At 39.5% G+C, this 6000-nt stretch overlaps 1 protein-coding gene across 1 annotated transcript in view; it reads right to left on the bottom strand.

Moving 5' to 3' along the window:
• MYO18B (myosin XVIIIB) overlaps nucleotides 1–6000 on the bottom strand; it is a 352079-nt gene that overhangs the window by 148973 nt on the left and 197106 nt on the right. The window lies entirely within an intron of this gene.

The raw sequence follows: 6000 nt of genomic DNA, 5'->3' as shown, positions 1-6000 counted from the left end.
GAAGGAAGGAAGGAAGGAAGGAAGGAAGGAAGGAAGGAAGGAAGGAAAGAGGTAAGGAAAGAAAGAAAGAAGGAAGGAAGGAGGAAGGGGGAAGGAAGGAAGGAAGAAAGGAAAGGAAGGAAGGAGGGGAAGGAGGGCGAGAGGAAGAGAGGGAAGGTGCCATGTGGTGAGATACTCCCCTCCTTCTTTGCTTCATTATACACCCCACCCCAAGCTGTGTTTTTTTGCTCCCTGCCAGGGTATGAAATCACCAGGTACAGCTCTGGTCTCAGGCTAAAAGTACATTGTCCTTCTCGAGGAGGTGACTTGAGGCCAGTCTGAGCTGAGTGGTCAGTGAGTGTGTGAGGAGACAGGCCCCAGAAGCAGAGACAGAGGCCTAGAGAAATCCTATCACAATGAAGAATGAGGCTGCCTGCTAAAAGTCTGTCTATTATTATATCCCCCAGAATGACAGAATGCCAGGGCTACATAGGTTTTGTCTGGGAGTAGATTGAGACGTAACACTGGCTGTTTTTGCCAGGGTCAGAGCCCTGACAGTAATGGTGCCACCCATCTGTCAAGTGCCTAACCGAGCCTGGGATAGGCTCAGTCTTACCCCTCCCCAATCCCCCAGAGAACAGTAGCCTCTCCTCTCCACCAGCAGCTCTTTCTCCAACCTGATGGATGAATCCTTCCCACAAATTCACAAATTTAGCAAAGCCCAAGGCCAGAGAGGCCCATGGCCACAGATGGCAAGCTCCTTGCCTACTTCCATGGAAGGGAGGGTTCTACACAGACAAGTGTCTCCTTAAAAATGCTCATGGTCAACTGGGGAGACAGAAGCAAAAAGACCAAGAAAAGAGGCTGCTGGAGGAGTCTGGGTCTGAGACAAGGAGGGCCTGGGCTGCAGTGGCAGGAGGAGGGATAAAAATCAAAAGTCAAATGGGAGATAAAGGAAGAATTAACTTAATATGGTGACCGGATGTTGGGGAGTGATAGAAAAGGGAAAGTCAAGGATGACTTCAATTTGAGCCAGGGTGCCAGGGATCATGATTTTATCAGTGACGGAAATAGAGAAACTCAGAAGGACAGCAGGCTTGGTGGGAGAAATAATGAGTTCAATTTAACTCATGATGAGCTTGAGGTTATCAAATTAGATCATAAGATTTCAAGATGGAAATATCTTTAGAGATTATCTTTAGTCTAATTCCCTTATTTTACAGAATAGGAAACTGAGGCCCAGAGAAGGGAGAGGATTTGTCCTGGTTTTACAGGTAAAAAGTGGCAGATATGGGGTTAACATCTTTTGACTCCAAATCCAAATCCAGAAGGAATCTCTCCATTGCACCCTAAAGTCCAGGATAAAATTAAGAGATGAGAGAGCTTAAGTTCCCAAGAGAAGTTACTGTTTCTTCCTCCTCTGTGCTTATTCCAATCCTACGCTATCCTTGATTCTTATTGCTTCGGCTAAATGTGCTCGCCTCTTGCATGAAATTTTTTTAGCATTAGGATGATAAAAACATAGAGCATCCAAGCCAGAAAACTAGACGGTCAGGTCCAGTTACCAACTTCCTCCTCCAGAACCTCCTTTCTCTCATTAACCCAAACAGACCTCTCCTTTCTCTGAGCTCTCTACTGCAGTCAATTGAGGCAGCATAGCCTAGGAGAAGTAGCCCTAAAAGAAACCTGACTTTTAATCCTGCCTTGGATAATTACTAATCATAAGACTACGAGAATCTTCTCAACCTCTCTAAGCTTCAGTTTCCTTGCCTATAAAATGGGGACAATAATAATGCAGGTCTTACTTATCTTTGGGTTATTGTAGGAAAGGTGCTTTGTAAACCTGAATGTGTATAGCATATGTGTATGTACACTTAAATACCTATAATTATGTAGACACAAATATACACAGGTAGTGCCCTTCACTGAACATAAACAGACACAGAGCACTGCTCACTATTGAGCATAACAGTGCAGATGGGGGTGTTCGAATATAGCCTCTCTTAATGCAAGGTTGCATTCATTTTCCTGTGATTTTCCTGGTGATCTATGGCAGAAGAGTAAGAGAAAGCAGTTGAACTTAGCCCCCATTATCTCTTCTCCACAACAATCTAGAAAATGCACTAGACTTATTTCTGATTGGGAAAGGTAAGAAAACATTACAGTGAGCTGAGCTAATATAATAAAAATGACAATTCTACCTAACTTACTTTACTTATTCAGTGTCATACCAATCAATCTACCAAAAAATTACTTTTATAGAGCTAGAAAAAAATAACAAAAAGATTCATTTGGAATAACAAAAAGTCCAGAATATCAAAGGAACTAATGAAAAGAAATGCAGGGGAAGGTGGCCTAGCTGTTCCAGATCTTAAATTGTATTATAAAGCAGCAATCATCAAAACTACTTGGCACTGGCTAAGAAATAAGAGTAGTGGATCAGTGGAGCAAGTTAGGTATGCAAGACACAGTAGTCAATGACTATAGTAATCTACTATTTGATAAACCCAAAGACCTCAGCTTCTGGGATAAGAACTCACTATTTGACAAAAACTGCTGGGAAAACTGGTAAAGAGTATGGCAGAAACTAGGCACAGATCAAAATCTCATACCATATGCCAAAATAAAATCAAAATGGGTTCATGATTTAGATATAAAGGCTGATACTGCAAGCAACCTGGGAGAGCAAGGAATAGTTTACCTGTCAGATCTATGGAGTACAGAAGAATTCACGACCAAACAGGAGATAGAAAGCATTATGAAATGCAAAATGGATAATTTTGATTACATTAAATTGAAAAGTTTTTGCACAAACAAAGCCAATGCAACTAAGATTAGGAGGGAAGCAGAAAACTGGGAAAGAATTTTTACAACCAGTCTCTCTGATAAGGGCTTTATTTCTAAAATATATAGATAATTAAGTTAAATTTATAAGAATACAAGTCATTCCTCAATTGATAAATGGTCAAAGGATATGAACAGGCACTTCTCAGATGAAGAAATTAAAGCCATCTATAGTCATATGAAAAAATGCTCTAAATCACTATTGATTAGAGAAATGCAAATCAAAACAACTCTGAGGTACCACCTCACACCTATCAGATTGGCCAACATGACAAAACAGGTAAATGATAGATGTTGGAGAAGATGTGGGAAAATTAGAACACTAATGCATTGTTGGTGGAGTTGTGAAATGATCCAACCATTTTGGAGAACGATTTGGAACTATGCCCAATGGGCTATAAAAATGTGCATACCCTTTGACCCAGCAATAGCACTTCTAGGGCTGGATCCCAAAGAGATCATAAAAATGGGGAAAGGACCCACATGTGCAAAAATATTTATAGCAGCTCTTTTTGTGGTGGCAAAGAATTGGAAGGTGAGGGAATGCCTATCAATTGAGGAATGGCTGAACAAGTTGTGAAATATAAAAGTAATGGAATACTATTATGCTATAAGAAATGGTGAGCAGGCAGACTTCAGAAAAACCTGAAAAGACTTGTATGGACTGATGCTCAGTGAAGTGAGCAGAACCAAGAGAATGCTGTACACAGTAACAGCCAAGTTGTGCGATGACTAACTTTGATAGACTTAGACCTTCTCTGCAATGCAAGGATCTAAGACATCTCCAAAAGTCTCATGATGGAAAATGCTATCCACATCTAAAGAAAGAACTATGGAGTTTGAATGCAGATTGAAGCACACTATTTGCTATTTTTTTTCTTCTGTTTTGTTTTGTTTCCTCTTTCTGGTAGTTCCTCCTATTGGTTCTAATTCTTCCTTATAACATGAGTAATGTGAAAATATATTTAATAGGAATGTATATGTAAAGCTATATCAGATTGCACACCATCTTAGGAAGGGAGGGGGATAGGGAGAGGGAAGAAAATTTAAAACTCAAAAGCTTATGGAAATGATTGTTGATAAATCAAAATAAATTAATCTTTCTTTTAAAAAGAAAAGAAAACATTACAGCGATTCATTTTGTCCAGCTCAGGGCAGCTTAGGGAGACAGAGAAGTCTGTGGATACTGTGGGTCCATCCATGAGTGTACATGAAGCTTTCCAGTACCCAGGGATCAAAGAAGGACCAAGATGGGGCACCAAGGCAAAAGGCATCAGGGCAATAAGAAATCTCAGGGGATCCCTGAACCAGAACTGAGAACAGGAGCTTTTTAGTAGCTCTGTTACTCACTACCCAATTCCAGGTCTAAGAAGAACAGTCACAAGCATGAGCCCCATGTACTGAGCAAGGAACAAGTTCTAGAAACTTGGCTCTGTGATTCTGACCCCACGATCAGAGCTGGAGCTCAGTTCCAGCCTTTAACCCAACATGTAAGTCTGCAGTGAAATAACCAGGGTGGGAATCCTAGATCAAAGGGGAGCAGGTAATTCATCTGCTCTGAACCTGTAGGCTAGTAGTGACAGAGTCCAGCAGCAGTCTACTGAAACTCTCAACAAAGAACAAGCCAACTGACCCAAACCTGAGTCAGGAACTTGTAGAGCTCACACCTTTTCCTAGATCACACCTTGAAAGCACTGAAAGATTGCAGACTCCTAGTCAGGGCTGTGAAAGCAGCAGGAGGATGTAAAAAGACAGACGCTCAGGCCAGACATCCTCCTCAGAAATGAGCAGAGCCCAGAACTAATAGAACATCTAAAGTCAAGGAGCTGGCTTAAAGAATGAGCAGACAAAAAAAATAATCCCACCATAAAGAGCTAATCTGGTAACAGGGGAGCTCAAGACATAAAAACAAAAGAGGAGAATGACTTAAAAACATCTATCAGCAATGCCTCAAGGAAAAGTACAGCTTGAACGCAAGTCCAACAAGAATTCCTAGAGAAGTTAAAGCAAGAGTTTTTAAAAAGCTAAAACATGATTTTAAAAACCAAAAGCAAGAAGCAGAGGAAAGAAATATGTAAAAAGAAAATCAACTGCTTGAAATAAAGATCTCATCTAAGAAAATAACCCCCTAAAAATTAGAAATTTCCAGTTTGTGGAAGCTAATGATTCTGCGAGACATCAATAAATAATAAAACAAAATCAAAAGTCTGAAAAAATAGAAGGAAATGTGAAATATCTCATAGGAAAAACAACTGACCTGGAAAATAGAGGAAAGATTAAGAATCATTGAACTATTTGAAAGCCATGAACAACAATAACAAAAGCCTAAACATCATATTTTAAAAAGTCATAAAAGAAAACTGCCAAGATCTCATAGAACTAGGGGACAAAGTAGAAATTGAAATAATTCATTGGACACTTCCTGAAAGAATCTCCTAAAATGAAAACTCCTAGGAATATTAGTCATAATCCAGAGCTCCAAATCAAGGGAAAATTACTGCAAGCAACCAGAAAGAAGTACTGAGGAGGAGGCACAGTCAGGATCACACAAGATTTAGCAACCACCACTATAAAGAAATGGAGAGCTTAGCACATTACATTCTAAAAGGTAAAGGATCTAGGCTTGCAACCAAAAATAACCTATCTGAAAAAACAGTATAATCCTACAGAGGTGGAAATAGATCTTTAATGAAGTAGAGAACTTCCAAGCATTCCTGAAGAAAAGACCATAGCCAAGTACAAAATTTGGCATGCAAACATAGGAGTCAAGAGAAGTGTAAAAAAAAATAAATAAATAAACTTGAGTGAGCAATACAAGGAACTAAATAAGATTAACTATGTAGATTCTTTTATTAGTAGACTATATATATAGTCTCTCAGAACTCTACTATCAACATGGGTCATGACGGAAATCTAATTAGACAGGGGATGTGAGAATGATTTTATTAAGTTTTGATGATCTCAAAAGAAGAATGGGAAGAATGGAGAAAAGGAAGACACCGGGAGAATAAGTAATGGAAAAGAAGAATGTAGGGAAATGTCACATAGATGGGGTGTGTGAGCAGGAGTTTATAAAACAAGGACTAGTTTGAAGGGGTAGCAGACAATACTTGAACTTCACTTTCATCTGAACTGGTTATAAAAAAGGAAGACTACACATAAACACAGTTGTATTCA

Source organism: Vombatus ursinus, unplaced genomic scaffold, assembly GCF_900497805.2.
Source record: "Vombatus ursinus unplaced genomic scaffold, bare-nosed wombat genome assembly UNPS02001287.1, whole genome shotgun sequence".
In the NCBI taxonomy this organism is placed as follows: Eukaryota; Metazoa; Chordata; class Mammalia; order Diprotodontia; family Vombatidae; genus Vombatus; species Vombatus ursinus.
The sequence above is the reverse complement of the archived record's forward strand: the minus strand, read 5'-3'. Positions and strand labels throughout refer to the sequence as shown.